The sequence below is a fragment of the Cygnus olor genome, chromosome 1 (assembly GCF_009769625.2).
Source record: "Cygnus olor isolate bCygOlo1 chromosome 1, bCygOlo1.pri.v2, whole genome shotgun sequence".
NCBI lineage: Eukaryota > Metazoa > Chordata > Aves > Anseriformes > Anatidae > Cygnus > Cygnus olor.
In genome coordinates this window covers 196918216-196928750 of record NC_049169.1, presented here as the reverse complement: position 1 = coordinate 196928750, position 10535 = coordinate 196918216, and the positions used below count along the sequence as shown (strand labels likewise).

Sequence of the window (10535 nt, the reverse complement as noted above, 5' to 3'; positions counted from 1 at the left end):
TATTGCTGGACAATAATTTCACAAAACATTTAGTTTGGCTCTTTATTCATACAAATGTTTAAAAGTTATATTTCTATGTCCAACTTTCTAGTCACATGTATGGAGACCATCAGTCTGGCATCTCTCCACCTGTTTCATCCCACTGTCTCTTCTCTCCAGCAAGAGCTCATGCAAATTATTACAATCAAACAGCTAAAATAAAGTACCTCTGTTGATTCTCCTTCACCCATAATTACATGGATGCAATCAAATAAGTTTGGAGGACTACAGAAGTTTTCCCTTTCAGCACTGATAGTATCTGGGGCTTTTTGTGTAGCTCTCTGTATTTCTCTTCACCCAGTTGTGATGGGAAATTAAGAGCTGCCAGTCTAAGAAGCCATCACATATTAGCTGTTAAAAGGAATATGAATTGGCTGTTATCATAGGAAACTTAGAAAAGGGATTTCCCGATCGCGACTAATTCTCAAATGGATCAAGTCTAATGTAAATCCATTCAGATATGTGGATCCAACAGATCCTTTGTATGTTTGGAGATGGAGGGTGAGAAAGCAGTTGTGGTGGAGTTCAGCTGCCCAGCAACATATAAACACCACAATGCTTACTGTTTTATGAAATTCTGAGACACCAGAAAGAAATAAGTTTTTCATATAGATTTTCAAATCCAATTGATTTTAATTAGAAATAAAAGCCCCAAACCTGAAATTTTCCAATGAATGGAATTTTCAATGTCTTTTTAGTTTATAATATGGATGGGAGGAGACCATGTCAGAGAGATGGAAAAAAGGAAGCACAATTTTGTCAAACGTGTAGCTGGAGGTTTTTGTCTTTGCTTCACTCATTTCTGAGCACTCCAGCTTTGAAAAAAGGCTGATAAATTGAAGGCATTTCAGAGAAGAGCAACAAAAATGATCGAGGGAGTTAGCAGGTCTTGACTTATGAGGAAAGACCCAAGTAGCTAAATGAGTTTGGTTTGGCAGAAGGGACAGAATAACACACCACAATGTTGACATGAGGCACGTGAGAGAAATTATGTAGTGCAAGAGAGGTAGTTGTAAGTAGAAGTAATAGGATGGAAGATGGAGGGGAATTTTTTCTTTGAATCTCTGTGCAAATTTCCTGACATTGAGGTATATTGAGTTGTGGAACAGTGTCCCAAGGGATGCGGCTGAAGACTCATCACTTGAATCATTTGACACTAGAGATGACAAACACTCACAAGAAAGGAAGCGATCTTGTTTTGCTCTCTTCTATTGCCAACATCTGTATTTCCATAATGCATAATTATGAATTCACTGCAGGGGAAGCTCTGTTGGTAGAGGTAAGACAAATATCTTAGTCAACAGCAAAGAACACAGGAATATAATGCTAAATGTTTCTTGGTTTTGCAAATGTTCTAATTTGAAAGTTTGATTGTACAAAACTCTTTTCTTGAAATGCTTAAGCTCACATACATGAGTGTGATTGAAAAGTATGACAAGACACTGATTTCAGACACACAGGGAAGGATATTTAGTCATTTAAAAATAAAAATAAGGCGAAAAGGGAAAGAGAGGAAGAACTATATTTCATGGGGAAAAGACGACAGAACATGGCTGTTTGTAAACTCATACTGCCAGCTCAAATGACTAAACCAACTGCCATTTGCAGAAGCTCATGAGCCGGCCCAAGAAAATACTCTAGCAATAATGAGTTTTCTCCTGTGCTGCTGCTGGCTTTTTCACACATTCCCTGTTTGATAATTCACAGCACTCTGTCATTTGTTCTCTTTTCTCTTTGCAGATTAAGTGTGTTATTTACTGTTGTCATTTGCCTGCGCTGCATTTTGTAGGGGGTCAAGGCCAGTTAATACCTACGTGAACATTTATTTCATCCTATGGCTATGCAACACATCACATATTTCTCTGCTTCACCTCCATTCTACTCACTGATCTATTTTGTTCAGAGTTTATGCTTTTCATTCACCCCAAGCATTTTTGTATACATAACAGCAGGTATTAAAACTTAAAAGATCTCATGTCAGTGGCTGGGTTCTCAGCAACCTCTCTTATTCAGTTGCCTAAACACAAACCATTAAATATATATTTGTGTCCCTGTCTTTTTTTTCTTTTTTTTTCTTTTTTCTTTCTTTTTTTTTTTTTTTTTTTTTTTTTTCCTGCACTAGGTGCTTGAATCTGTGGACTCTATTGTTCAAGAGAAAAAAGTTCAGATCAAGATCTTAGTTTTCTAAGGCAGACAGACGCTAGCTTCTTTTCCAGTTATTGCAGCAATTAGCTGTGAAACTTGGGTTAATAATCCACAGAAGCCAATCTCAGTACAAACTCTCTCTCTTTTGTCTGTAGGTGGCTGACTATTCCTGATAATCGGTCATTTTTTCTTTACTGTCTTGAACATAATTGTCATAGAGTTAAAGTAGTCATCTGAACATAGGACTGAGAAACTTATTTTAGGTATCTCTCCCCATCTAAATGTTACTGGGTGTGTGCTTATTTGAAAACTTTTGAGATTTAAATGCAGTTTAAGGTACTATGGCAGATCTGTGTTTCTGGTCTTTGCTTCTTGCTTCTGCAGTGTTCAAAGCTGACTTCCATCCAGAAAGTTAACATTGCAATAAAGTTATTTGTAGAACTATTAAGTATGCATGTGGAGTGTGACAAGCATGATTCTATTTTGATTTACTGTTCAAACTAGAGGAGATTTAATTCTACTTAAGAGCATCTTTTTTTTTTTTGTGCATAAGAGAGTCTCTTGTTCATACCTAGACCAAGAGAAGCAATATCAGAGAAGCTGAAGGATGGAATACAAAAATAACAGGTTTTGAAATATAAAATAATGTAGAAAGTTACTTGTTGATGAACAGAAGTTACTAAGAGAACAAAGGGAGAGGGAAAGGAAGGAAACTGTAGTGAATTCAGTACTGATCTGATGTTGAAAAGCTGTTAGTGAAAAATGAAAGAGCTTTGTGGAAACCAATTTAAGATGCTATTGTTTACAAAGGCCTCAAATTATTTTTAACTCCAAATTACCCCCAAGTAGGTACATATTTCTTCCTTTCCTTTATGAGTCTGCCAAAATTCAGCATTCTAGCCTGCTTCTAACCTTCCCCATGAGGCTCATTCCAATCCTCCCTGGAAGTCTTAAGAAAGGCTGGACTGCTGAAATGCTTGGCACTTTCATGAAGATGATTGAATAAGAAACCACTACAATAAAAAAAAAAAAAAAAAAAAAAAAAGAGAGAGAGAGAGAGAGAGAAAGGTGGGGGGAGCACAGCTGTGATTTTTATTTTTATTTTTTTCTTTTCCAGAAAATGTGGTGAGCTTGAAGTACAGTGCTCAAGTTTAGCTGGTTTATCTTTAAGAAAACAGCTCTGTGCCACACAGAACAGCATGCTTCTGAAGATACATACTTCTTTAGCCCCTTTAATGCAGAAATTAAATGGTTTAGTCTGACCCTGGGCAAGTTAACAAAACCTCATTAAAAGTAGATGAGGGGAAATGCCTATTTGTGTAGACAGGAATGGGAAGGAAAGGAAATAAATTTATGGAAAATATAAGAATGAGTTTGAGAGAAATACTTTTGAAAATTAAACCTCACTGTACTATTATATTCAGGTATCCAGTGCAACAATGAGTAGAATCGTTGCAGAATTATTTTATTAGTTTGCTTTTAGTTTCTCACTGCTGTAGCCTGTTAGTAATAGGTAATAAATTACATTAATCCCCCTATGCTGAGTCTGTTTTGCCCATGATGATACTTATTGAGTGGTCTCTTTGTCCTTCCTTATACAGCTGAGTAAAACCACCACACTTTGGACACCCACTTGTATGAAGCTACTAAGGACTTTTTGATAGGTCAGCTCTATTGCCAAATCTGTATTTTTTTCTGAAGATATATAAGTTGGAGAACATAGAGATGTGTACACACAGAGATATTGTGACTGCATAAACATAATTTCCTTAGGAATGCAGGTGAAAAAAACTTCTGTCTAGCTTTTTTTTCAGGCAGCCTTTTGAGATTGGGCTGCATGCTCCAGATATAGATTCGCCCTCCTTGGCCCTTTTGCTTTCATTCCAACCTCTACTCTGACAGTGCAGGCAAAAACCTTCTCCCGTGTAATACCTGTTGCCTGGAGCAGTAGTGTTACCTCTCTCTGACTCTACTCAGTTCTTCATCTAATGTTTTTTTTTTTTGTGTGCAGAAGCTTCTTATGTTCATGCTCTCCTCACTACCCTTCCCAGTCCCATTTGTCATCTGTAAGGGTACTGTTTTTCCTTGTCAGATTTGTGGGGATGCATGGCTGACACACAGTAAATATACATTGTCCAGGCAAATTGCCACTTTGCTCTGAGGGGCATGAGAACGGCTGGTATTAAGAAAAATAAAACAACAGCCCTTCTGAATGCTGCATCCCTTCAGTGTATGCATCCCTACTGAGAGGATTTGTTAGAGGAGTGCTGGATTAGCTACAGCAAGAACAGGATCATCAGAAAGGAGGATAACCTGCTTTCTCTCAGCATTGCTCTGCCACTTGATTTAGGGGCCAAGCCCTGCAAGGTACCAAACAACTTATCCTGGATGCTGAAAAGCTCCTACACTCTAAGCTTTTTCTTACGCAATGAAACTGGAGGATATGGAGACAGTGGAGCAGGGCATGCCTATGCTTGCCTAGAAAGCCATGTTTATGCCAGCCACTGTCTGAAGTACAATTTTTTTATTTTTTTTTTTTTTGGTGCAGTCTGGCTACAAAATTCTGGATATCCACATGTTGTGGATGCTGTGCTGAACAAAGAAGACTTACTGCCCTGGCTACTGACACTGGATTTATTGTTTCTTCAAGTTCAGGAATTCCTGCACTGTATTGTTTTATATGGAGTAGACAAAGCCTTCTTTAACTCCATTACCTTCCCCGTCTTCCAAAATATTTATAACCAGCTCAATACTGCAATTCTTATTGTCTTTTATTTAGCTATGTGGAGTTCAAGAGATCATTGCCTTGCTGATTAGAGCGACTAAATAAATACTACAGCTTAAAGCAGGCATTTAGTTCATACAACAATTTTCTCTAGGAATTTATGTATGGGCCAGAGCCTCAACAAGCAAAGTTGAAGAAGTTACACCACCTCATGCCACTGGAAGATATCAGCCCATCTGAAACCAGATCCTAATCCATGAGTCTCTGATAAGTGGCCATGAAAAAGCAGGATAATTCTAGGATAAGTAAAAGTAATTTATGGTGACTTTTCAGGGTTTGATGTTGTGTGACCTGCACATGTAATGCTGTTCTATTACCTTCTAGAAGTTTTATTCTACTAATTTCTTTGTAAATTAACCAAGAATCATTTAAAATGAAAGTTTTTCTCCCTCCAAGTTGTTAAAAAGTGATATGGGAATACAACAATGTTAGAATTTTCACACTGCTATGGATGCTTTGAGTTTTCATTAAAAAGTTGATGTTCTCAGTGCCTCCAGCCAAAATTGTAAACAACGTTAAAGCAGCACCATTCATGCTACTATAGGAAAGGCTGCTTCTGTGTTTCCATTTCCTACCCTATTTCCAGGGCTTTTTTCAGTTGCTGTAAATATTTGAGTAGAAACTTGGTATACAGTGCACTGCATTACCCCTGGAATGGTGATTTTGCACTGCAATAATAGGTTTCTTTAGGAGGCAAATACTTTCCCAGTACAGAACACTTTGGTCATAAAAGCCTTGCCTGCTTCTGCACCCATAATTCCCCAAGAACAAGGTTCTTGGGAAGATTATGAGAAAACTGCTTTGCTCTCCAAGAAGAGAGAGAAACTTTCCTGTATTATTGTACAGACTTGCCTGGAGTGGAATTCTCTCATGATTTTAGTTGTGTGAAAATTAAACGTAGCTGAATTTCCATGAGCCTGCTCCCACTGAAGTCAATGTCACCCTCTGGAGACACCTAGTCATTTATCAACTTACTCTTTAGAGTTTGCTTCTCTCACCTCCAACACCCCTATAGTAATAACTAAAACCAGGCTAGCTCTACAGATTGGAATTGGGTCCTTACTACTAAAGAAGACAGGGAAAAGCAACAAATGGAGGCTTTTTCTCAGTTTGCCTTCCTTGTTCAACAGACTTGGAGAATGGCTGGCTGGAAGGATGTCCTGGAGCTTGGTCATGTCTGGGAGGGGGTGCATGTATAGAGCAATTAATAACTTTAGCTAAGGATAAAGCCCTAATCTGTACCCTCACCCCCCAACATGCATCTGTACAATGTCATGTAGACAGATCTTGAACAATTTAGGAAGTACCTGAAGATAAATCTGTGGATTTTTTTCCCTTAAAAATACAATATTTTTAGTAATAAATGCTATTAAAAATAAGTTGTTTTCTTGAAAAATGATAGTGTAAGAAAACTAAGTGTTGGGCAAGTTTACTTTTTGTTTGTCTTTCAGAAGACACAAGGTTATCCCCTCTCAAAGTGTTGTCTACCTCAGAGTTAAGTTACAGTGGCTTTATAAAGTAGTTTTGAAGTATGTTGGAGCCTACCTATTTTTATTTTTATTTTTTCAAGTAACAATCAGAAACAAAAAAAACAGGAAAATTTTTGCTTTTCTTCAATAGTGTGAACAAGCAAGTCAAATTTTGTCTTGCAGTTAAAAACTACTGAGGTTACAGCAAGAACAAAAAAGGACTACAGAATTATTAGTTCATTTTATGGCTTGTTGAACAAAAAAGGTATGAACAGAGTTTTTATTTTCCTCTGTGTCAGTAATGAAATACTAATGAAATTAATTCATGTCTTCTAACAAGAATGTGTTGGGAGTATGAATCTAATTTTATTATTTGGCAGAAAATTATAATTTGATTAATCTGATTTCCTTTTTTTTTTTTTTTTTTTTTCCGCATGGATGTTTATCGTTCTCATCTAAGTTTCAACATAAAAAAAGCTTTCAGATTAAAGAAGACAATAGTGGTTAAAGAAATGATATCTCTTGATTCCAAACTGTCACATTGTCTGGAGATATCATGTTAATGCTTACTTGTCTAAAAAATAACATACTTTCTAATCTATTCATCTCTGCCACCTCTCTCTTTAGTGGAGACAGGGTAACTGAATGGATTGCAGTTTGGCCTGTCCTAAAATGGGTAAGATAAACTCATGCTGAATCATAGCCCTTGGTGCTATGGCTAGGTTATGGCTGTATTTCATTTATCAATCACATTATATCTTTAAACTGTTATCCCTGTTTTATGTTTTCATAAAGCTATTAGCTAAACACATTATAGAAATGTCCTTATAGACATTACAGAAAAAACAGTCATTATAGAAATAGTCATTATAGAAATGTCCTGACTTGGATCTGAGTACCTTGCAAATACGCTGGAGTGGACAAGCCTAAAGACAGACAGTTTTATGAAAGTCTTGTTTGTGAGTCATTATAGAAATCCTCAGGGTTAGCTTCAATTCCCAGTTGCTGAGATGGGATTTCGTGTGTTCACCAAGATGGTGCTCCCACTTCAGAAGCTGTCAAGTATCTGCTGCGTTAGGAGGGATGTAACACACATGTATGTGCACACTCTATAGCTTCAGATGGCTGATTGTTAGTAGTAGCTGAAAAGTTGCCTACTTGTGGCAGTGTGAAAGGTGGTGGAGTTTAGAATCGCTAATTGCTGAAGAACATTGCGAACATTAAACAGAGACTGATCCATAAACAGCTGTGCAATGCAGTGTAATTTTATATTACCTTGCTTTTATACTCCATCATGCTAGCAAGTTGTCCCTTCCACTGACTGTGTGATATGTAAACATATATGTTATATATATAATCACTGTTCTGACTCTGCTTTCAGTCAGCAGTCAGTTAGATGAAGCAGGAGCAGTAACAGGTTCATAGAACAAAAGTGGTGGGTTTCCTTTGAGCAAAACTTGATATCTCAAGTCTTTATCTGAACTAATTACCCCAGGCTCCTTTTGTAGACAGTGAAGACAGATTGCCCGTTTTATTGTTCAATTCATCTAAGTCTGAAGGAGCCATACAAAAAACATCGTATGAATTTCATTCTGAATCTGTCTGCTGACTATAAAGATAGCTTGGAGCAATGAGCAAAGAGGTAGATGTCTACACTGAATTTGCCTACTTTGAGTCAAATACAAACATTTTTAAAACTGCTTGTGCAAGCAAGCTTGACAAGTCAGAGTGAAGCTCTGCTATCTACAGGGTCTCCATAGGAATCCTGAACAATTAGTTTTAGGTTGTGATTACATATGATGAAGATTTTTGTAGAAACTAAGCTTCACACTAAGTTTCATACCACTTCATAATCCCACAATTTGACCAAGATATGCTTTGTCACTTGAAGGATTATGTTGTGACCTCACTAGCAAATCTGGTTTAAGAAAGCAACATAAATATTTTTTTTTAGTCTGTATCGATTTAACTACACAACCCTGCGTAGCCAATGAATGGCTGTGACAGGGCAGCCAGAAGGAGAGTGTCCTGTGGTGAGGAGAAGACAAAGGAGGTGATAAAACTACTAAGCTGTTGTTGCCATCAAAGTTTTGTAGTGTTGAAACTGCAGTTTAGAGACTTAGCTCTCAGAGAGCTCTTAGGAGACCCAATCTCACTTCCCTTAGCTACTTCATGTTACATTTTCCCTTAACATTGCATGTTTTGCTGATGATCTTTAAAATTACATCTGTAACAGTCTGTTTTATTTTTTCACCATTTGTGTTTGCTTTTTAAGCTGTGTGCTCAGAAAGGCTTAGTTTTTAAGAAGCAAATGTCAGTTTGATGGAAATGCATACATTTCCATCCACTCAAAGGTGATGCCTACTGTGACCATAAAGATAAACTTCATTGCCTTGATAAATAGTTCATCTCTTGGCTGCCCAGCAAAAGGATGTTGTAGAGACCTTAAAATATTAAGCTCTGGGCTAAACACTTTTGCAAATGGTCATTCGTCTTTTGATTTTAATGTCTATGTGAAATTATCTATCTTTTTTAAAGCTAAAAATAAACATGTAAATGCATGTCTAGCTAATCATACCACCCCCGTTGGGCCAGCAATGTAACAATTGGAATGATCGATTTGAACTGAGTTGTTCTGATGTGTTTTATAAGTGTCATTTTGTGTAATCCAAGTAAAACACGCTATCATGGAGCATGCATTCTGAAAGAATGGGTGTCAGTATATAGACTCTGTTACCTTTTATTGGACTGTCCATAATTCTAGCTGATTTATTATTATTATTTTTATTGAGAAGCAAAGCATAATATTCAGAATAGAAATATTGTGGTGTGTCTGATTTCACAGAAAGGCATATCAGTGCATGTATTGATTTTTTTTTCCTTCAAATGTCCGTTGTTTCATTTAACAACAGTTCTCTATCACAAAGAAGGATGTGTAACATGTAGGCAAAACATAGGTAAAAATATATATCGTGTCTGGTGAGTACTTTATAGCCTGGGGTTTAAATTCTTGGCTGGAGTAAACCAAAGTAGCCCTTTGAAGTAAATACACTTACCCAGTGTACACTGAGAGTCAGGCTCTGGGGCAGGCTGGCAAGCACAGTGCACTGTGGCACGGTAGATTTGTTCCAAGCAGCTTTTCTATTTCACTTTCTAACAGAGCCTTCCTCAGCTTCTGCAGGTTGTAAATAACCTTCTGCTCCCTTTCCTCAGCTACCTACAGAGAAATGCAACCTAAACACTGCACAAAAATCCATATTACAGAGAAAACATTTAAACAAGACAGGTGATGTGTGTAACAAATATGAATGCACTGGCTGTCAGCAAGCTCAGTTCTCACTGATGCTGCTCTAGTAAGAAATGGAAGAAGAGGGTAAGTACCTCAGGAAAACAAAACAGAACAAAGCAAAACAAAAAAAACTTACCTTGCTGGATGGTATTTTTTACCTATTGTATTTTCTGCCCTTAAGAAGCCAGTGAGGGCATAAATGTGTGCAGCCAATGCTGATCAAAGGCTTTGCATGCACTGAAGTGTCCGTGTCAATCATTAAATGCCTGGTACCAAGGGATGCCCTTGCAAGGTCTGAGTCTTTAACTCAGGTGTCACTGACTCTCTGCTGTGCATGAATGGCAGACCCCACCTTCAGATTTTCCTCATTTCCTGACTGTCCTGGTTTCAGCTAAGAGAGAGTTAATTTTCCTCCTAGTGGCTGGTATGGTGCTGTGTTTGGGATTTTGGACGAGAATAATGTTGATACCACGCTGATGTTGTAATTGTTGCAGAGCAGCACTTACACTAAGCCAAGGACTTTTCAGCTTCTCACAGCAAGGAGTCTGGGGGTGCACGAGGAGCTGGGAGGGGACAGAACCAGGACAGATGACCCAGACTGGCCAAAGGGGTATTCCATACCCTGTGATGTCATGCTGAGCAATTAATATGGGGTGTCTGGCTGGAGTGTGTGAGATCCGCTGCTTGGGTACGGGCTGGGCATTGGTCAGTGGGTGGTGAGCAATTGCATTGTGCGTCACTTGCTTTGTACAAATTATTATTACTATTATCATAATTATTATAATTTCTCTTCCTTTTCTGTCCTATT

General features: G+C 37.8%; 1 long non-coding RNA gene across 1 annotated transcript; it reads right to left on the bottom strand.

Annotated features, from left to right (window-relative positions):
- Nucleotides 1-1166: 1166 nt before the first annotated feature.
- On the bottom strand, nt 1167-10271 carry LOC121063607. Its single transcript, XR_005816090.1, has 3 exons — nt 10234-10271; nt 9495-9655; nt 1167-1306 (listed from the first exon to the last, which is right to left on the bottom strand). It is a non-coding gene; the product is annotated as an uncharacterized LOC121063607 (long non-coding RNA).
- Between the last annotated feature and the right edge of the window lie 264 nt (nt 10272-10535).